This window comes from Ictidomys tridecemlineatus, chromosome 4 (genome assembly GCF_052094955.1).
Source record: "Ictidomys tridecemlineatus isolate mIctTri1 chromosome 4, mIctTri1.hap1, whole genome shotgun sequence".
Classification (NCBI taxonomy): domain Eukaryota; kingdom Metazoa; phylum Chordata; class Mammalia; order Rodentia; family Sciuridae; genus Ictidomys; species Ictidomys tridecemlineatus.
In genome coordinates, this window is record NC_135480.1 from 99,732,152 (window position 1) to 99,755,668 (window position 23,517).

General features: G+C 40.5%; 1 long non-coding RNA gene across 3 annotated transcripts in view; it reads right to left on the reverse strand.

Annotated features, from left to right (window-relative positions):
* The window catches only part of LOC106144972 (uncharacterized), a 46,123-nt gene that overhangs the window by 10,600 nt on the left and 12,006 nt on the right, over window positions 1-23,517 (reverse strand). For all 3 annotated transcript variants that reach the window (XR_013437912.1, XR_013437911.1, XR_013437910.1), the window contains exons 3-5: window positions 19,533-19,674; window positions 7,892-7,948; window positions 2,429-2,550 (exon numbers count right to left, since the gene is read on the reverse strand). This is a non-coding gene — a long non-coding RNA (uncharacterized LOC106144972). The remainder of the gene's footprint in view (window positions 1-2,428; window positions 2,551-7,891; window positions 7,949-19,532; window positions 19,675-23,517) is intronic.

Sequence of the window (23,517 nt, forward strand, 5' to 3'; positions counted from 1 at the left end):
CACTGCAATTGCCTCCTGTTTAGGACAGCACAAGGACCCATCTGTCAGTGTTTGTGGTTGCATTTACATCATCCCAGGTGCCAAAGCCAAGGGACAGGTGACCAGTGACCGAATTAGCATTCTTTGAGAACATGGTCAACAGGGCAGCAGACAGACTCATAAGCCCTTGCATTTGCCACCCCACCCTCCTTTTGCTCCTTTTGCTATCTCATTCCCTTTCCTGCCCCCCTGGACCTACCTTACAGTGGGCACAGAGTAAACATTCACAAACATCTGTCTGCTTCATGGATGTGAGGTTGCATCCTCCATACTGCTTCTGGGACATTTGGCTCTTGTGGGCCTGGAGTTAGTCACCAGAAGGTCCTGGACCTGAGCCAGCCATTGGCCATTCCCACTCCCTGCCTGGTCTGGAATCACAGGGCAGGAGGTGACTGCAGCAAGGCAGTGACAGGCCATCTTAGCAGAATTTTCACTGGCATTGTCAGCCTCTCTGGCCTGGAGTGGCAGCAGCAGTCCCAGCCCTTCCATGGGCAGTGGTATAGGTGCCCCGGCTTCCACCCAACATCTCACCTATCAGATGGCCCCACTGCCAGCCTTAAGGTCTTTCTCTTGGGGTCTGAAGAAGTCCAGCCAAGAAGCTAGGTGCTCGAGTGCATTTGGTGCTCTCAGCCAGGTAATTGGCTCCAGTATTCCAATTCAACCATCTAAAATTAATCCTGGTATCATGAGGAGGACAGCACAGGACTAGGACACATGACCCCTGGGCTCTGAGCTCAGCAATGCTGATAACTAGCTGAGCAACTGGGGACAAGCTACTTCCTTTACCAAGCCTCCCTCTTCCTTGCAAGCTGCAGGGTGTGTACCTGCCCGCTGCAGGCTCAAACTCCAGGTTCAAAGGTGAGTGCTACTTGTGGACTGGGATCAATGAGGCCTTTCTCAACCAGCTTCCAGCCAGAAAGTCTTTCCCCAAACCCAACCTCCTCCTACAAAGTAAAGTCACTCCTTTTCTGTCAACCTCTGGGTTAGAAGCAAACCTTCCTTGAAATGAGAGAGCTCTCATTTCACTGTTGTAGGCAAGAGTTAGATGGGGAGTTGGTTCTAGACCAGAAAGAAAAAAGGATGAGTTTAATATAGCTGATTCCTTTCATCCTTCAGAACTCAGACTAAATGTCACCTTTTCAGAAAGACTTTTCCTGACCACGTTCCAAGCCAGGTCTCCCCAACACTCTGATACACACTCATTTTTCTCTATCACTGCATCATTCACACTCTGTTGATTTCATCTACAGCAATAACACTCCCTGTAAGTTATTATTTGTTTAATATTTGACACCATATTGGTTTTTTTTATTGCTACTACAGAAAGTTATCACAAAAAATGTGGCTTTAAACAAGGTAAACTTATTTTCTTGGAGTTCTGGAGGTCAGAAGTCTGAAACCTGTTTCACTGGACTAAAGGTTTTGACAGGCCTCCATTCCTTCTGGAAGCTCTAAGGGAGACACATTTCTTCACTTTTCCACCTTCGGGAGGCTGCATGCACTTCTTGGTTCATGGCCTTCCTCCCTCTGTAAACCAGCCAATGTAGCATATTCATATATCTCTCCTCCCCTCCCCTCTCCTCCCCTCCCCTCCCCTCCCCTCCCCTCCCCTCCCCTCCCCTCCTCCTCCTCCTCCTCCTCCTCCTCCTCCTCCTCCTTTTCTTCTTCTTCTTCTTCTTCTTCTTCTTCTTATTCTTCTTCTTCTTCTTCTTCTTCTTCTTCTTCTTCTTCTTCTTTTCTCTCTCTCTCTCTCTCTCTCTCTCTCTCTCTGTCTCTCTCTGTCTCTGTCTCTCTCTGTCTCTCTCTCTCTCTCTCTCTCTCTCTCTCTCTCTCTCTCTCTCTCTCTCTCTCTCTCTCTCTCCCCTGCTTTTATAGTCACATCTCCTGTAATTCTGACAATCTTTTAAGGAAACACTGGTGATTACATTAGGTCTTCCTGAACAGCCCAGGATGATGTCTCTTATAGCAAAATCCATAAGGGCATCTGGTTCTATGAATTAGGACAAGGACATCTTTGAAAGCCACTAGGCAGACTACCACAACCTCCCCCACTGGAACATAAACTGCAAGAACTTACAGATTTTGCCAGCCTTTTTTTTATGGAATTTTCAATGCAAAAACACCATAAATGATCGAAAGAATTATGAAAGAAGAAAGTACAAATCATATGGTAGAAGGAGTGGTTCTTGTCCCTGTCATCAACGCAGGTGAACAAAGTACTGTTTAGGATTCTTTACTTTTCTTCTGCAAACAAGCCAGTGTGCCCTAGGAAATGTGATCTTGAAGAGAGAGTGTGACAGAGGACAGGGTTCTGGCAAGGAGAAAACTGCTATGCAACACTGGGGAGGATCCTCTGGGCATCCTGGAGGCCAAGCCCAAAGCAACTCACCTGCTATATAACCTGACAAGATGTGCCAATGTCCAGCTCCATGATTCCTGACATCCCAGCCATGGTGAAATCACAAGGAATGCATGCAAAACTGTCCCACATCCAACAGGAAAACTCATAATCTGGCATCCAAAAAAATAGAACCATAATGAAGAACAAAATTGATCAATTAAAATCAACTCAAAACTGGCATAGATGTTAGAATTAGCACTCCATGATATTAACCCAGTTACCATGACAGTTTTTTCTATGCTGAAAACAAAAATGTAGACACCAAAAAAAAAAACATCCAACTGAATATGTATGTGTGTATATGTATGTGTACCAGCAATTAAACCCAGGGGCACTTAACCACTGAGCCACATCCCAAGCCCTTTTTATTTTCTATTTTAAGACAGGGTTTTGCTAAGTTGCTTAGGGCCTCACTAAATTGCTGAGGCTTGCTTCAAACTTGCATTCTTCCTGCTTCAGCCTCCTGAGCTGCTGGGATTACAGGCATGCGCCAATGTGCCTGGACCAAGTTGAATTTATAGAAATGAAAATTCCAATAAGTAAAATGGCAAATACACAAGGTAGAAATAATAGCAGATTAAGCATTGCAGAAGAAGATATTAGTAAACTTTAAAACAGCAAAAGAAAAAAATGAAACAGAAAATAGAATTTTTAATGAATAGAGCATCAGCAAGCTGTAGAACAACTTCAACATAGACATATTACACACTCACACACACATACATGTATGTGTGTGTGTGTGTGTATGTGTGTATGTAATTGAGTCTCCAAGGGAAGAGAGGCAGAAAAACATATTTGAATAATGGCCAATAATTTTTCAAATTTGATAAAAATTATAAATTGACATATCCAAGAATTTACAAGAACCCCAAACACAAAAAACACGAAGAGAACTACAGCAAGGTTCATCAAAACCAAACTGCTCAAAATCAGTGATAAATCCTAACAGAAGGACAAGAAATGCTATGTACAAAGGGACAAAGAAAAGGGTGAGACACCCACTCTCACAAGGCCAAAGAGAACACCAGGGAGGAATACCACTAAAGTACTAAAGGAAAAACAAGGTTAACTCCAGATTTCTGCACCCAAGAGAAGCATCTTTCAAAAACAAAGCAACACAGAAATTTTTTATATATTTTTAAAAGCTGAAATAAATCCATTATTAGTAGACCCACAGTATAAGAAATATTGAAGCTCATCCAATCTAGGGAAGGAATATCTTCCAGACACCAGAGGAAAATATGGGTCTGCACAAAAGAATGAAAAGACTCCAGAAATGATAACGGGGTGGTAAATATGCTTCCCTTTTGCTTAAATATCTGTATAAAATAATTCATTTAACAAAAACAATGGCAATAGAGTACAAAATTGATAACATAGGTAAAAATTTGTGATGTTAATAACACAAAAATGGAAGGGATACTACTGTTACATTCTTATACCATATTTTAAATGGTATAATATTTCTTGATAGTAAACTATGATGAGATGAAGGTATTATAAGCCCCAAAATAGCCAATAAAATAAAATAATTTTTCAGTTAATAAAATAAAATGGAATCATTTCAAGAATCAAGAATATAGATTTTTAAAAATGAATGGAATCTTAGAGACATATAAAACTCTTAAGGTTTGGATCTGGAATTTCCCCTAAAACCTCATGTGTCAAAGTCTTGATTTCAAGGCAGCATTGTTCACAGGAGGAACTCTCTGGAAGTATTGGATCATAAGGGCTCTGACTTCATCAATGGGCTCATCCATTGATGGATTAATAATTTGATGACATTATAATGAGATGTAGACACTAGGTGGTGGGGCCTAGTTAGAACAAGAAGGTCACTGGGGGCATGTCATGGGAGGGTACACTTAGTCCCTGGTCCCTTCCCCTTCTCTCTCTGCTTCCTGGCCGCCATGACCTCAGTAGCTATCCTTGTTGTTTGAGTCATATCCTTTAAGGATTGCTAAGTGTCTTCCTAATAGACTAACTCTACTATTATTATATCATGACTTTTTCTATCTCTGATCATTTTCCTTGCTCTGAATTGTACTTTACCTTTAGTATCATGACTTCTGCTTTCCATAGATTGTCTACCAGGCTGAAGTCTAAAGAAGTAAAATCATGTGATCACAGCAATCAAAACAGAAAAAAACACTTGACAAAATTTCATGTTCATTTATAATTTTTAAAAATCTCAGAGAAATTGTAAGGTGGAAAACTTCCTTCTTTAAATAAAAGAGTGCAAAAAAAATCCTATAATTAACCAGTAGCATTATACTAAATTGTAGGCAAGTAAATGCTTTCCCCCAGAATTGAATATAAAGAAAGGCTCTCCACTCCCAACACTCTCAATCAACATGTGACTGGAAGCTCTTAGCCAGTGTAATAAGGCAAGAAAAGGAATTAAACTACATATGCATTTGGAAAAGAAAGAAAGAAAATTCCCTATCAATGACATGACCAACTATGTAGAAATCCCAAGGATTCTACAAAAAACTCTTAGAATTAATAAGCTTAGTAAGATTGTAGTGTATAAGATATACAAGTCAATTATATTTCTATGTGCTAGAAATAAACACATGGAATCAAAATTAAAAATACAATACCATTTAAAATCACTTATAAAAAGAAATACTTAGTTGTAAATCAAACAAAACATATACAGTACTTACATGTTAAAAACTACTCTTGTTGATGAACTCAATCAACCAGATCTAAGCAAATGGTAAGACATCAGTGTTCATGGATTAGAAGGCTCAACAGAAATGAATAAAAATATCAATTCTCCCTAAATTTATACATTGATTTAACAGAATTTCTACCAAAATCCTAGTAACATTTATATAGGTACAGAAAAGACTATTCTGAAATTTATATTGAAAGATAAATGAACTAGAATAGCTTTAATTTTAAAAAAAGAAGAAGAGGAAAGAATCAGCCTACTTGATTTCTACACTAATAGAGCTATAATAATCAAGTCTATGTGATATTGGCAGAGAGATAGACACAAAGATAAATGGAACAGAAAAGAGAATCCAGAAATAGATCCACACAAATATGCTGAATTGATTTATGACAAAGGTGCAAAAGCAATTGAATGGAGGAAAAATAGCCTTTTCAACAAATGGTATTGGAGACATTGGACATCCATAGGCAAACAAAAAGAGCCTTGACCTAAATCTTACACCTTATACAGAAAGTAATTGAAGTGGATCACAGAATTAAATGTGAAATGTAAAACTACAAAATATTTAGGGGAAAGGGGGAAGAATAACTAAGGCTAGGCAAAGAGTTCTTAAACTTGATACTAAAAGAAGGTTGAAAAATGAAAATTTGATAAACTGAATTTAATTTAAAAAATCTTTTGCTCTTCAGAAGACTTCATAAAATGATTGAGAAGAAAAACTACAGAATAAGTATGTCTACAAAGTACATGTGTAACAAAGGACCCTATCTAGAATATATGAAGAACCTTCAAAACTTAACGGTTAAAAAAAATCCAATTAGAAAATAGGCAAAAGACATGGAGAGGCATTTCCCCATTGAGGATATACAGATGGAAAACAAGCACATGAAAAAATGTTCAACATCATTACCCTTTAAGGAAATGCAAATTAAAACGACAGTGAAATATCACTACATACTCATTGAAATGGCTAAAACTGTCAAAAATGGCTAAAATTGAAAAGATAGCGACAATATCAAATGCAGATGAGAATGTAGAGAAACTGGATGACTTACACATTACTGATGGATGTGTTCAAAGGCAAGACACTCTAGAAACCTGTTTAGCAGTTTTGTTGTGTTTTTTTAAGCTACCTTATGACTACCGTACAACTCAGCAATTGGACTCTTGAGTATTTATCTCAGAGAAAGGAGGACTGTTACTCACACAAAAATCTGTATATGAATAGCAGCCATATTCATAATAGTTATAGGCCAGAAAAATAAGATGTCTTCCAGCAAATGAATGGTTAAATAACCATGGTAGATCCATACCATGGAACACTACTCAGCAACAAAAAAGAACAAACCCATTCCTTCAGGGAATCATGGTGGGTGAAAAACAGCCAGTCCCAAAAGTTAGACCCAGCATGATGCCATTCATGTGGCACTCTTGAAATGACAAAATTGTAGAAATGAAGAATAGATTAGTGGTTGTCAAAGCCTAAAGAGGAGTGGGTGTGGCTGTAAAAAAAAAAAAAAACCAACATGAGGAATCCTGTGGCAATGAAACTGTTTTGCGTCTTGATTGTGTGACGTACAAGCTGTGATAGTGTATTCAAATTGGGAGAAACTGATTGAAAAATACATGTGACCTCTCTGAACTATTTCTTGAAAGTGTATATGAATTTGAAGATAACTGCAATTATGTCAAAATAAAAATTTCATTAAACATTGTTTCTAGGGGCTGGGGTTGTGGCTCAACAGTAGAGCACTCACCTAGCATGTGCAAGGTCCTGGGTTCAATCCTCAGCACCACATAAAAATAAATAAATAAAGTATTGTGTCCAACTACAACTAAAAAATAAAAATAAATAAATAACATTGTTTCTAAGCTGGGTGCAGTGGCACATGCCTGTAATCCCAGCAGCTTGGGAGGCTGAGGCAGAAGGATTGCAAGTTCCAAGCCAGCCTCAGCAACTGAGGGAGGCCCTAAGTGACTCAGTGAGACCTTTATTGTATCTAAATAAAATATTTAAAAAGGCCTAGGGATGTGTATCAGTGGGTAAGCATCCCTGGGTTCAATCCTTAGTACCAAAAATAAATAAATAAATATTCATTTCTAAGACAACAAATATAATGACCATATATTGTATGACTCCATTTATATGAAATGCCCAGAATAGGCATATCTATAAAACATAAAAATGATTGCTTAAGGTTGAAGGTGGGAGGAAAAAGGAATTGGGGGTGGCTGCTAATGAATGTTAGATTTTCTTTAAGGATAATAAAAATGTTTTAACACTAGATTATATGATAGCTGCACAATTCTAAATATACTAAAAGCCATTGAACTGTATACTTAAAATGGGTGAATTTACACTGGGTAACATGTCTCAATAAAACTGTTAAAAAGAAAGAAAAAAAGCCAGAGTGGTTGTGTTATATCAGACAAAGTAAACTTCAGTGCAAAAAAACAAACAAACAAACAAACAACAAAAAAATATATATATATATATAAAACTAGGGATTTTTCTGTTATTTCATAATGAGACGGATATTAATTTGTTAAGAGGACATGCATCTTTAAATATTTATGTATCTAATAAGAAACTCAAATGACATAAAGCAAAACCGGATAGAACTACAAGAAGTAGTGGACAAATCCATAATTACAGTAAAAGATTAAAATATATTCATGTGATTCTTAATGACAAGTACATAAAATGTCCTAAAAAATGCCTCATTAGGCAATTTTGACCTTGTAGGAATATCATAGCGAGTACTTACACAAACCTAGATGATATAGGTCAATCACTCATGTGGCTGCTTCATCCAATCAAGATGCTGTAAAGACAGAGATGTTTGACACTGCTGCCCGCATAATACAGAATACTGTTTTACAGTAAATTATTTTTATGTAAACAGAAGTAGTACACTCTAAAGTAATGAGGAAAAGTATAGTGTAGTAAATACATAAGCCAGTAACATAGTCACTTATTCTCATTACTAAGTATCATAAAGGATATATGTGTTATACCTTTATGCACCTGGCAGCACAGGAGGTTTACCTGCACCAGAATCAATACAAACACGTTTAATGCATTGCACTATAACTTTATGCTGCTAAAATATCACTGAGTATTTTTCAGCTTCATTCCAATCTTATGCGACCACCATCAAAACATGGTCCATCATTGACCAAAATATTGTTTTCTTGTTGTTACTAAATTATGCAGTGCATGACTTAGTAATTGTTATGACAAGTAGGCAAAAAATAATATAGAAGACTTGAACAGCAGTATCAAACAAATTGACCCTATTGATACTATAGAACTCTCCATCCAACAATAGCATAATGCAAATTGTTTCAAGTGCACAAAGAAAGTCTCATAAGATGGAACATATTTTCTATGACAAACAAGTCTTAGTAAATATAAAAGTTCAGCAAGACTAACTGTTTTCTCAATTTAACTTGATAAAATTGGAAATTAATAACAGAAGTATCTCTGGAAAATCTCCAAATACTTGGAAAATAAATAGCATACTTCTAAATAACTCATGGATCATGAAGAACTCAAAATGGAAATTAGGAAGTATTTTTAGCTCAATAAAAAAAATAAGACACAGCCTAATCAAAATTGTGGGAAGCCACTAAAGCAGTACTTGATGGAGGAAAGAGGGTTTCATAGCACTAAATGCCTGTGTTAGAAAATAAGGAATGAGAAAATCATCAAATCAGATAACTCAACCTCCACCTTAAGAAACTTAGAAACAAAGAGCAAATTAAACAGTAGAATAAAACTTACTCATAAATATCAGAACAGAAGTCAATAAAATGAAAAACAGAAAAAATAAAGAATATCAATGAAACCAAATTTGCTTTTTTGAGAATATCAATAAAATCAGTAAATCTTTAATCAAGCTGATCAGTAAAAATGAAAAGGAAACACAAATTACCAACATAAATAATGAGAAACACTGCAACTGTACAGATCCCACATTGAACAATAATATGGGCATATCCTAAACAACTGAATACCAATAAATGCTGCAACTGGAGAAAACTGAACTGAAAAATAGAAATTACCAACTCTCTCACTAAAGAAGATACTGATAACCTAAAACAATTTATATCTATTAAAGAAATTAAATTTAAAGTTAAAAATCTTGTAATAAATATAGGTCAATCACTCATGTGCCTGCTTCATCCAATCAAGATGCTGTAAAGACAGAGATGTTAGACACTGCTGCTGGCATAACACAGACTATTGTTTGGCAGTAAAATATTTTTATGTAAATAGTATACTCTAAAGTAATGAGGAAAAGTATAATAAATACATAAGCCAGTAACACAGTCACTAAATATAAAGACCAGTTTGGTTCATTAGTGACCTCCACCAAATATTTAAAGAAAAACAGTACTAAATTTTAATTCCTATTCTAGATAACTAAAAAGAAGGAAATACTTTCCAATCCACTCTATTAGGCCAGTGTTACCCATACATTGGAATCAGAAAAGATAGTACAAAAAAGAAAGCTATGCATCAATATCATAGATGAAAGTATTCTAAACAAAATTTTAGGAGGTTGAATCTTATAATATGAAAAAAAATGTGAAAAAAATAATAATTATGACTTAGTATGATTGAATCCAAGAATGCAAGGTTGGTTTAACACTCAAATTTTGTCAATCTAATTCACTGTAGGAACAGATATTAAAAAGAAAACCCACATGCTATCAAGAGATGTCATAAAGCATTTGATAAAATTCAAAATCCATTCAAGACAAAAAATCACACCAAAATAAGAATAGAACTTCCTGAACCTGATAAAAGGCATCTCTAAAAAAGAGTCATGCTTCCCCCTACATACAGCACCAAAATTAAGAATAACAAGGATTTCCTCTTGTTTAATATCACACTAAAAATCATAGGCAGTATTAGGAGTAAAAATAAAATAAAAGAAATCAACATTGGAAAGGAAGGAGAAAAATTGTCTTTATTCACAGACATGATTGTTCATATAAAAACCCAATAGAATTTCTAAAAACTACTGGACTAATAAATGGGCTTATCAAGGTTAAAATATCTGAAATAAATATGCAAAAATCAATTGATTTTGTGTACTAACAATGAAAAATCAAAAGCAGAGATTTTAAAAACTATACTTAAAATAGCATCAAAAGTAAAATATTTAAAGCAAAATATTCCAACATTTTAAAAGACAAATACAACAAAAAGGGAAATATTGCTGAGGGAAAATTTTAGATACTTCAATAAACAGACATGTATACCCTCTTCACAAGTTAGGAGATTCAATATTGTTAAAATGCCAGTTCTTTCCAAACTCATCAGTAGATTCAGTGCACTAGTAACTAACAACTCAATATGCTTTTTAGTAGAAATTGACAAACTTATTCTAAAATTTTTTATGAAAATTCCAAAAAACCCCTTAAATAGACAATAAAACATTGATAAACAACATCAAAGTTAGAGGGTTAGCACTGCCTGCTTTTAAAAGTTATTATAAAATTGTACTGATCAAAATTGTGAGACATAGGTAGAAAGACTAAATAAATAGGGCTATGTAGCAAATTTAGAAATAGACTTAAATATGTTACATACACACACACACACACACACGTTGATTTTTGATAAATTTTAAGACAATTCAGAGGAAAAAGTTTCATCTGTTCAGCTGAATGTTTTAGAGCATGTGGATATCCACATGCAAAATCACAAATTGTTAATCTATTCCAGAGACAATCTACAAAAATCAACTGAGAAGGGTACATAGATTAAAGGTAAAATCCAAAACCTTAAAACTTCTAGAGGCAACCATAAGAGAACATCTTCATAATCTTGGGTTAGGCAAAGAATTATTAGCTACAACTGTATAAAAGAGCAAGTTGGTAAATTGAATTTCATCAGCATTTTAAACTCCTGCTCTTCAAAGACCCTGCTAAGAGAATGAAAGGAGAGGCTACAGACCCAGAGAAACTATATCCACATCATCTATTTAATGAAGGATTTGTATCTATAATATATAAGTACCTCTCAAAACTCAAAAATAAGAACATAAATAACTCAATTTAAAATGAGTAAAAGGTTTGACTTCACCAAAGAAGATATACAGATAAAAAAGAAGCATATGAAAAGATATTCAACATCATTATACATCAGGGGATGGCAAATTAAAACCACAGTGAGATACTGTACATCTCTTGCAATGGCTAAAATCCAGAAGTCTGAACACAGTAAATGTTGCCAAGGGTATGAATCAGTTGGAATTCTCATACATTCTTGGGAAATATAAAATGGTACAACTAACTTGGAAAGCAGTATGGCAGTTTCTCAAAACTTGAAACAACCACCTAGTACACGATCCAGTCATTTCTCTCTTAGGATTTTACTCAAGAGAAGTGAAAGTGCATACCCATAGCAAGACTTCTACACAAATGTTCACAGCAGCATTATTTGTAATAGTCCCAAATTGGAAATATCCCAAATGTCCATCAATTGGTGAATGGATAAACAAACTGTGATATATTCACAAAATGAGATACTATCAAAAATGAAAAGGAATGAACTATTGATATATACTACAACACAGATGGATCTCAAAATAATTATGCTGAGTGAAAGAAGGCAGGCAGAAAGAGTGCAGACTGTATGCTTCCTTTTATATAATTGTAGGAAATGCAAATGAATCTATAGTGACAGAAAGCAGATCAGTAGTTGCCTTGGGATTGGGGGTGGGATGCAAGAGGGATTTCAAAGGGGCACAAAGAAATTTTAAGGGGTGATGGATATGTTCATTATCTTGCATATACATATGTCAAAACTCATCAAATGGTACACTTTAAATATGTTCAGTTTATTGTATGCCAATTATGTTTTAATAAAATGAAAATAAGAGGTAAAGGGTTCATGAAGATGTATGGGAGCAGTACAGGAGATGAGTATTCTCTCTCTCCCTTCTCCCTGAACCTAACTTCCCAGTAACGGCCTGGGGGTGATGGAGGGTGAGGGGGAGAGAGATAGAAAGAGAAAGAAGGAGAGAGGCAGAGAGAGTTAGAAGATGAAAGACACGGGTACTTTGGCCATCCCCAGAGCAGCAAGTTGCTTTCCTTTACTTCTTATCCATTACCCTGCTCTCTTTCCATTGCCTGTGTATTAAATCAATGAGTGTCACAGTTAGCAGGTACCTGTGAGATAGTGAAGTTGTGCAAGAGGCAGTAAACGTTTGATGAACACTGTAGTAGTCCAAGAAATGGAACCAATCAGTGCATTATATATAAAGGGGTGGGTTAGATATTGGCTCACACAGTTATGGAAGCTGGATGCCCCAAGATCTGCAGTTGGCAAACGGGGGACCCAAGAGAACTGATAGTATAAGTTCCAATCTAACAGCAGATGTCTCACGTCCCAGTTCAAGACAGTTGGGCGGAAGTTCCCTCTTCTTTAGCATTTTTGTTCTATTCAGATCTTCAATTGATTGGATGAGGCCCATGACATTAGGGAGGGCAATCTGCTTTACTAGTTTACTGATTTAAATGTTAATTTCATCCAGAAACACCAGAATCACGTTTGGATAACTATCTGGGCACTTCATGGCCCAATCAAGTTGATACATAAAATTAACTATCACACTCACCGAGGGAACTCGTTTTAAACACATGGGCTGGGTGAGGGGAAGTAACAAGGAAGTAACAAAACACTTGGGACCAGCAAGAGCCAGGAGCCATTTCCCTTATTAGGCTAATGGTATCTGGGAGGGAGAAGTCACCAGAACCTGGAATCAGGAGCTGTAAGAATGGAACGTAAGATTGGAATAGACAAACCATAGCCCAACCAGAAGAGACCAAGGGAAATAAGTAACTTAACCTCATTCTTCTCCTGCCAGCCAATCTCTATATGGGTTCTTCCAATCAGCCAGGCAGAGGTAAAGGATCCCGTTAATGTAGTCTATTCTGGTTTGGATCTTAAATACTTCTTACAGGATATGTGTTGTAGGCTTGATTCCCCTGATGATGGTTCTGTTGTGAGTTGGTGAAACTTAAAGGAGGTGGGGCCTACTGGAAGGAAGTTAGGTCACTGGGGACATCCCCTTGAGAGGATATGGAAGACTGGCCCCTTCCTGTTTCTTTGATTCCCAGCCACCAGGAAGTTAACAATCTTCCTCTATCATGCATTCATGATATCATAATTTTATCCTGTGCCACAGGCCCAAAGCAACAGGAAAAAGCAACCATGGACTGAAACCATGAATCAAAATAAATATTTTCTTCCTTTTAAGTCAATTTTTCTCAGGTAATTTGTCATGGTGATGGAAAGATAACACAGAATCCCTATAGGTCAACCTTTTGGGGTCCAGAGCAGGGCAGAGAAAGATGGAGAGGTCAACAAGAAATATACAGTGCACCTCATTGGATATGAGGAAACTAGTCTCAGATCACTAATTTAACAATTAGAAGAAACAGAACCAAACTGGCTTTTCTGACGATGAGTCCTAAATTCTCCTCTGCCCCTCTTTCTGGTTGGCCTGTTCCTTTCTTCCCCTAAAGTGGGTGTATGAGAAACTCTTTCGCCACTGTGACCAAAATATCTGAAAGGAATAACTCGGAGAAGGAAAAATTTATTTGGGTTTCATGCTTTCAGTCCATGGTAGGCCAACTCCATTGCTCCGGGTCCAAGTGAGGCAGAACTTCATGGTGGAAGGGTCTGGTGGAGGAGTGCTATTCAATTCATGGAAGCCAGGAAACAGAGAGAGAGGAGAAGGGGAAAGAGTCAGAAGGAAGAGGAATCCCTTCAGGTCACAATCCCCGTGACCCACTCCCTCCAGCCATGCCACATCTGCCTACAGTTACCACCCAATTCATTCAAACCAAAAGGGATCGATCAATCTACAGCTCTCACAATCCAATCATTTCACCTCTAAACATTGCCGCAGTAACACAGGAGATTTTTGAGGACACTTCATATCCAAACACTAACATTCCACCCCTGTTCCCCAAAAGTTCATGTCTATCTCATAATACAAAATGTATTTAGTCCACCTCCAAGGATCCCATCTTCCTAGCAGTTCCAGCATTACCGAAAAGTTCAAGTGCAAAGTCTCCTCTGTGACTCAAGGCAAATTCTTGGCTATGAGCCCCTGTAAAAATCAAAAGCAAGTTACATACATCCAATATATAGCCGCACGAAGTAAACATACCCTTTCCAAATGGGAGGAATAGGGTATAGAAAGAAGGGATGGAACAAAAACAAGAGCAAAACCCAGCAGGACAAGCAGGTCCCTAACTTTATCCATAATTCCAAATACAGCATCTGAGACACATGGCCCCATGATGTGCTCTCCAAAAGGACGGGGCATCCCTGATGTTTAGCCTTGTAGAGGCAGTATACTGTGTTCTTCTGTAGCCTGGCTGTCTCCAGGACCAGCAGCTTTCCTCAGCAGACAGTCTACATTTCTGGTATCTCTCTTAATTCCTGAGGTCTCCATTCCAGCTTCAGTTTTGCCTTTACAACTTTAAATATTGCCCCCTATGGGATATCCTGTGGGGATTCTGACCCTGCTACACTTTGCCTGGCCTCCCAGGCCTTCTTTTGAAATCTTAGTAGAAGCTCCATGACCCCTTAATTGCAGCAACCTGCATTCCTGCAGAACCAGCACCATGTGGATGATGCTAAGATCTGCTGCCAACTCACTCAGTAGCTGAGCTCCCTGGAGTCACAGCTTCACTGGCCTCTGAGTACCTGGGGGGCTCAGTAGAGAAGAACATATTTCTAGGCCCTGCTATGTAAGTAGGGCACCCCATGGTCTCTTTTCAAGGGAATTTTCCCTTCTACACCCTTGAGAGCATGCAGTTTGTGTGGTCTTGCAAATTCCTGGGATATCTTCAAGCCACCTTTCCTATTGTCTCTCTGCCAAGTACTTAGCCTCTCTGTGGGGCCTTAATCTCTTCGACAAGCCACCTTTCTTGGCCCCAGTTTTACAAGCACTTTTCTGGTCATAGTAAGCTTTTTAAATCCTTTAGCTCTACTTTCTTTTTTTTTTTTTCTTTTTGTAGTTGTAGATTAACAGAATGCCTTTATTTTATTTGTTTAATTTCACGTAGTGCTGAAGATCGAACCCAGTGCCTTACAAATGCGAGGCAAGTGCTCTGCCATTGAGCTACAGCCCCAGCCCTGGCTCTACTTTCTACTCTTGATTCTCACAAGACACCTGGCTTTTTAAAAACTACCAGCAATATCCATGCCACCAACTGAATATAGATTGCCTTGAATTTTTTTCCAAATTAATTAGACCATCACCTTTTAACTAAGCCTCACACAAAGCCTCAGGGTATGGGCAAAATGTAGATAAGTTCTTTGCCAGAATAGAAAATGAATGGCCTCTTATCTAATATCCAATAGAGTCTTTATTTTTCCTCTGAAGCCTCAGGAGCACAATCCAAATTCTTATCGGCATTCTCATCTTCTGGACTGCAACCAGAATTGTCCATTAAGCTCTGCTTACAACATTCTAAAGCTTTTCCGGCTGGCAACTCTAAGAAATACATAGTGCACCCCCTTGGTGCCAGCTCCAAAGCCTTCTGAGCCATGTCATCAGGTTAGTCGGCACTAACCCCAATTCTCAGGCCAATTTCTGTGTTAGCTTTTTGTCACTGTAACCAAAATACCCAAATCAGGAGAGGAAAAGTTTATTTGGGGCTCACAGTCTCAGTCCGTGATAGGCCAACTCCATTACTCTGGGCCTCAGGTGAGGCAGAACATCATGGCAAAAGCGGGTGGTAGAGGATCCACCACTAAACTCATGGAAGAGGGGAGGAGGGTAGGGGGTACAGGGAGGATGAACCCCTCCAGGGCACACTCCTCGTGACCACCTCCTGCAGCCCACCCCAACTGCCTACAGTTACCCCTCAATTAGTCCATTTAAACCAAGATAAACTGATCTCAGAGCTCTCACAGTCTAATCATTTCACCTCCAGAGACACCAGGCTCCTTCCTGCCTCCAAGCCCTTGAACAGCACTTCCCTCTGCCAGGGATACCCTCCTTCTCACTCTTCACTGCGTTCACTCCTCACTTTCCTTCACCTAGACACCTCAAGTCCCCACCCCCATTTAAATTCCGCCCTTTGTTCTTCAGGCCCCCTGTTCATTTCCTCCAGAGTCTACCAAGGATGGGAATTAGAAGGGCTACCTTTTGTTTAATAACTGTCACCCCCACTGGCTTTTAAATTCAATTAGGGCAGGAACTGTGTCTATTTTGCTCACCACTATAAACCCAAAGCTTCACACAGTACCTGCTGTACAGGAACTGATCAATAAATAGTTGTTTAGTGAATGTAACACCTGCCTCTGTGACAGATCTCGAACCTGAGCAAGAGAGAGAGTAGATATGAGGTGTCGAGAAATGCAAAGAAGCCGGGACTTCTTAGTAAAGATTTGGGGAGCACCTCTCTGCTTTATTGGACACCTCCCCCATTACAGATCCAAAGCTTTGGATTTAGAATAATTAAACCTTTTATTTCCTTGAGAAAATCGCAATCCCTTCAGCAAGAGTAGAGCTTTTAAGGACATCAGTTACTTTTACCTTAGAGTGGATGAGTTTATTGACTCCTTTGATCCTTTAACTGGTGCAAGAGAGAAAGGGGCCCAGGGGAGAGGGGAGAAAGGGCCACCAAGAAGATTAAAAAAAAAATGGTGGAGAGTGAAGAGGGAGGGCCAGGCCCTGCCTGGACGCACTGAGGAGGTGGAGTCTCCAGCCTTGAGGATTCATTTGGCCAGTTGGAGAGCATCAACTCTAGGTGCCAGGTGCTCCGTGAACATTTCTCCTAATCCTCACAAACCCCAAGAGCAACAGGAATATTCTCCATAGTACCCGAGAGGTCCTCAAGGCTCATGAAGGCAGTGACTTGCCCACAATTGCAGCTCGATGCAGTGAGGTGGAATTGGAACCTTGGTCTCTCTGAGATGCCAGGTTTTCTTCCCCAAACTTGACAATTCCTTCCAAAAATCATGGAGAAAGACATAAACTTCATCCTCCCTGAAGCAGAAGGACAGGATGGCTTCAGCCCAACATTTCCTTGGAGAACAATGGAAGTCACAAGCTGAGAACCCAAAATATTTAATAACAATAGCAAGAACAATCATAATAAAAGTACCAGTAATAATAGTCAAAGCAGGTGCTTATGAAGCCCTAGGGCCAGGCGCGTATGAAGTGCTTTCCAGAGATCCTCTCATTTATCCCTTACATCAACTCTCCATCAGTGTCTTTATTATCCTCGTTTTACAGAGGAAGATGCCACAGTTCAGGGAGGTTAAGTACTTCCCCCAAGTTACACAGCTGGTAAGTCAGGAGGCAGACCCCAGAGTTCAAGCTCTGAGTCTGCTCTACCCCATACATGGAGCTCAGCCCCCCCCAACTCATCCTCAGATGATGCTCTTTCTCTGGGGGAGCTCCTTCACCCCTCCCCAAACAGCTGCCCACCACCTGAGGCGCATGGGGGGGCCCTCCTCGCCTCCCCTGCACCACCCCACAGCCATGTGGGCAAACACCCTGCTTCTCCCCAGGCAGGGGACGCCCGATTTGCATAACTTAATTAAATTCTGCATTCTCGTTTTCAGAGGAGCAGGCCTATGAAGGATGCTGAGTGCATGGTCTTAAGGCAAATCAACGCGGATGATGAAAGAGCCTATTTCGGTTAAGCAAATTATGAGGAGGCGGGCGATGTCCTCACTCTAATAATTTCCCGTGAATTATTTATATGGAAACTGCAATTACATCGGGCAAAACAGTGTTGTGTGCATAAAGCTCACTTAATTACCCAACCACCTGTTGGGACACAGGGTCCTGCGCCAGCCTGTTTCTTCCCCCAACAGTTCCTTTCTCTGGGAGAGCAGGGGACCCGGGGAATTGAGGCAGGAGGGGCTGTGAGGAAAATCATGGCTGCAAAGAGAGGAGGCACATTCTGGGCTTGCAGACCTGGGCCCCCCATCCTGGCTGCCTCTGTTCCAGCCTGAAACTACACTTCGCATTCCCTAGGGCCAGTCGTGGCCCCTGGCCAGGCAGAGCCCCTACCTTGTTCCTAAAAGGGCATGGAAAAGCAAGAATTGAGAAAGAAGACGAGAGGAAGAAAGAAACAAGCCCCACACCCTTCCCTACAAACCCTTTAACCGAAGCAAACGAGACTCCTTTCATCAGTGCCCGGTTGTTTAACTGGAAATGAGGGTTGCCATGGCAACCATCCTGTCACATAGTATTTCTTACCACTTGCCAGCGGGAGAGGCGTTGATGTGTAGAGGAGAACCCTGGCTGGGTGGGGAAGGTCGGGAGTGGGGGTTGCATTGTTTGCGATCCATTTGCTGAAACACAAGGTTACATAGGCCTGTCCCTAACCTGGGGCATCTCTGTTCATCTCTCCCTTTCCTGGACCATGGGGGAGGGGCCTGGGGATCAACATCTCTTCTACTTACCCCCCTGGGAGAAAAACATTGTAAATGTCAGAAATGTGATGGAACTGTCAAAAATACATGAAATCGGCGATAGAATAAATGGTGAAACCTACCTTCTTCTTTGTTCTGTGACTGTAAAAATCATGATGTTTTCTTCAAGAAAAAGTGAAAACAAAGAAAATTGATGACCCCTGAGAGAGGCTGGACAGGAATCATAAGTGTCTGTCCCAAGATTGGGGAAAGTAGCCCTCCCTTTCCACCAGTACTGTAATCGAGATTGGTCCAGGGCCAGGCAACAGACCTGAGTCTGTTCAAAAGGTGGAAAGAAAGTAAGAATGTCAAGGAAGCTCTGGGCCTGGGGCCCTGGATGTGCGATGGGGGCCTGTCTAAAAACAGCTTGACATTGGATGTGGCTGGGGATGGGGAATCCAGGGTTCCAACCTCCATCATCACATACTGCCCTGTGACCTTGAGAAGCTGATTGACAGTAGAAAGTTTTTAGCTAGCTCTCAAGTTCAAATACAGTGATGGTAATACTCTGATATATTTCACAGTTAATGATACTCGTAGTAGGAGGATAAAATATTAATTGTGTTTAAATAGTTCCTCATAGAGAGAGTTTCCACATATGGAGCACTAAGAATGTGGCAAGCACTAAAGTTGAGCTATATATGTTTATTATGTGTCCCATCTTTTAGACTAAGAAACCAAGGCGGATAAAGATTAATTTCTTTCCAGTTCTAGGGATTAACCCAGGGGTATTTTACCCCTAAACTACACTCATATCTCTTTTTATTTTTGACTTTAAAACAGGGTCCCACTAAGTTGCTGAGGCTGTCCTTGAATCTGTGATCCTTAAGCCTCGGCCTCCCCAGTAGCTGGGGTTACAGGTGTAACCCCACAGCACACCGTTGGTAGAGGTTAAGCAATATACCTAAACTACAAAGTTAGAAAGCAACAAAGCCCACCTGGAAATCCAGATCTTGCTGACTCAAATTCCATGCTCTTCCTGCTCAGAAGAAGTTTGGAGATCATGATCCAAGTTCTCTGAGAGTCAAGCTCCTGGCCCACATTGCTACTGTAGTTGGTCTCCATCCAGTCTAGGACCGGCTGCTTAACAGAAATGAAATGGAGTGTTTTTTCTCCTTTAAAGATTTACCATGTATAAATGTATGAGAATATTAAAGGCAACAATTAACTTTATTGGAAACCTTATATTCTCCAGCCTCATTAGAGCTGCCAACAAGATCTATTATTAGTATTACTATGCAGATACTGTAATAAAAAGGGTATTTAAAGTGGATAGTTTGGCAATGAAATAAAATAGCTTTTCTCTCTCTTTCTTTTTCTTTTTAAGATATATGTGTGTATCAGAGATGGTCTCGAGCAAGGCAAGAGCCCCATGGGACCTGAGGAATGAAGAGCTCATAAAATTTCCCTTCCCACCATGGCAGACAGCTAGAAGAGTTGGAGGTGGGAGGTGGAGGTCATCAGAGCCCTCCAGCCCCGTGGCAGGCCTGCCTCCAACACCATTTGGAAGAGCGAGATTTCTGCAAAAGAGAAGACCCTGCTCATCAGAGCAGAAATGTTCCAGAGGGTCCAGCTGCTGTCTTTGCACACTGCTGGGTCTAACTGCATCCCTCTTAGCGGCTGCAGTTTCTTTCATCTTATCCTCTCATCTTCAAAATGATGGAAAGCCAGGGAAGGATTCCTCCCCCGCCCTCCTTTCTCTCTTCCTCTATTTATCCCACATCCCTGCCATGGTTTATGGAAGGTCAGAAACAAGAGGAGCCTTGCCTTTTTAATCCTGGAGTGCCTCCCCTGCTAGCTCAAGCCTTTCTCCAGCCCCTTCTTAACTCAGAATCTTTCTGGATGAAGTGGGAATTTCTCCTGGACCTGCCCAAGGAGGCACCGGTGCTCAGGTTTCCCCACTCCTCTGTGCTTGCTTCCTCAGCACAGCGACGCTGCTGCCCTCCTCCCAAGACTATGTGTCCGTCTCTTCCTGCACGGTGACCATCCCAGAGCTTGGTGAGCAGCAAGTGATGCTCTTCACAAAGAACCTGGGATGAGTAAGCCAGGAGGAGTAGCTGGTATCTGATCCTTGGCACACTGGAAGCACCCCTAGTGTTTTGCTGAACGGAAAAGTCTTAGCTTAATTATAAGCTCAGTTCTCATGTGAGGGCTCACAGAGCCAGGCTCATGCTATGATGACTACTCTTTCTCTTCTTACTAATAGGTACCACTTATTGTATGCCAAGTGTTTACTTATTGAATCTCCATCACCATCCTGTAAGGTAGGTACTTTCATTATCTTCATTTTGTAAATGAGAAAATTGAGACTTGGGCCAGGCGCGATGGCACATGCCTGTAATCCCAGTGGTTTGGGAGGCTGAGGCAGGAAGATTGAGAATTCAAAGCCAGCTTCAGCAAAAGCAAGGTGTTAAATAACTCAATGAGGCCCTGTCTCTAAATAAAATACATAATAGGGCTGGGGGATGTGGCTCAGTCGGGGGGAGTGCCTCTGAGTTCAATCTCTAGTACCCCTCCCCCCCTAAAAAAAAAGAAAGTGAGGTTGGAAAGGTAATATACACCCTGTTGGAGGGCAAAGAACTGTCATGGTGCTGAGGCAGCCACAGAGGCCCCACTTCACTGATTCTTGCAATCTCACCAGGAAGATTTCTGCCATGTCACTCCGAGTAGCAGATATGAGTTTATTGAAGGGGTATGGGCAAGGGAAGGGAACATTCTCAAGGGATAGAGGGGGTCCTCCCTCAAAGGAGAAGGACAGCACACCCCCTCCTGCCTTCCACTTTCATTGGGGGCCTCAGAGAAGTTTCCAAAGAAATTTTCCCAGGTCCATCTCTTTTGACTAACAGGAGAATGGCATTAGATTTTCAAGGTCCCACTGTGCAGGATGACTCTAGGTCACTTTGGCCCTTACTGACCAGTTTTAATTAGAACTTGTTCTTCAGATTTTATAGTTAAGGGAAATTCTTCTTATTTCCCTGAGTTCTGGGATTTGGTCTGTGTAAGGGTCAAAACCCCCAACCACACACACACACACACACACACACACACACACACACACTTTCAGGAAAACTTGTGTTCTTTTTATCAACGTTTCAGGCCTGCATTTCTCCTGTAGATAACAGGTTGTTTGCCGAGTAATGTAGCATCCTGTTGATGTAAGCCAGGTAGGGTTGCAGGTAAATTGCTTTTTAAAAAAAGAAAGCATGTGGGGGGTCAGCACAGTGGACCAGGTTTATAAACTATTCCTTTGACTTCATGTTCCCAGTGCTCACATCTGTCTGCCCCTATCCTCCCCACCCACACACCATCACTGCTGGCCTGGACCTTTGCTCTAGTCTTCTAACTGATCTCCCTACTTCTACCTGGATGCCCTGCAATTCCCTCTCCACATGGCTTCAAGCTCTACACCTGTTGAATTTGCTCTCTTCTTTGTACCCCAATGCCTTTGCATTATCTACTCCCCCCATCTTCTTAAAATGCTCTTCCTCCATATCACCTCTTCATCATCATTTAGATTTCAACTCAGAAAAGACTTACCTCCCCACCTTCTCAATCATGTCCACTTGCTGTCCTAGTCTACATACTATATCCCCACATCTCTAATATCTGCAATAGTATATAGCACATGGTAAGTGCTCAGTAAATATTTCTTCAATAAATATAGTCAAACTAGCCCAATGTTACATGCTGATGGGGATTGGAGCATGGAGTCAAATTCAGGCCTGTCTTACCCTTAACCCCAAAGTATGCTTGTTTGTAGTTTGGTGATTCAGATGAAGGAAGAGTGAGATAGGAGCTGCTCAGAAACACTCACAGACAACTCATCAAGGGTCCAAAAGTAAATTCTTCACAGGACTCCATTAGAAGATCAGGGAGCAGGAAAGCCAGGTGAGGGGTCACCTACAACCTGTAAGGACAACAAGTCCCAGAAAAGAGGAGAGAAGTGGTGGAGAAGCTGGCCTGGGCACCGTGAAGTCCTGAGGTAACCGGGCTAAAGGCTGGGGCCACCACCATGCTGCTGGGCCATGCGAATTCCAGGCTGGATGTCCAAGACCCATCAATCCTCTCAATCACTATTATTTCCCCTCCCACAGACAGACCTGGACAGGAGGACTCCGGGCACTTCCCAGATTGGCATGTGGTTTGAGGGGTAGGGAGAAGAATTCTCTCCAGTTCTGCCAGTGGGGAAGGGGTCTTATTCTGAAATGCTAGTAGCCAGGCCCCTGGGGCTTCTTGTATGTGTCATGGTTTCTATGTTTACTCCCTCACCCATGACCAGGTAACTGGAGGTCAGTTTTGCCTTCTCTCTGCAACCAGGGAAAGGCTGTTCTAATCCCACTTTTGATTTACACCAATATAGTAGACAAGCCCAACACTCAGTTTTACGACTGAGCCAAGTTTTGAAGTGTGGGGAAGTGGAAAGATCAGAGAAGTCGCTGCCTCTCTCCACAAGAGGAGGCATGTGGTTAAGAGCCAGGACTGGATCAGGACCTCACAGACTCATGTCCAGATCCTGATTCAGCAGCTTCCTGCCTAGACAGTTGTTCTAGGCCATCTAAGTCCCAGGTTACCCTGTGTGGACATGCACAATTGTTACCATGTACCTGACAGCAGTATTATGAAGGAATGACAAGACACTTAGTGAGGTGTCTGGCATCTATAGGCACAATAAATGGCGGTAGAAATAGTTATTACCGTTGTTATGGGAAACAACCCACAGGTCACATATTAAGAAGGATAAATAAATAAATTCCAGGCTAATGTTTAACAGCCGAGAAGACCATGATGAAGACATGTTATTGAACAACACTGTGGAAGGCAGTTTTCTTGGAAAAGATGAGTTTTGAAGTTAGAAGATGATTTCGAATATTAGCCATATTATCTCAGTGGAAACCTGGATAATGATTTCTAGGGCTTCTTGAC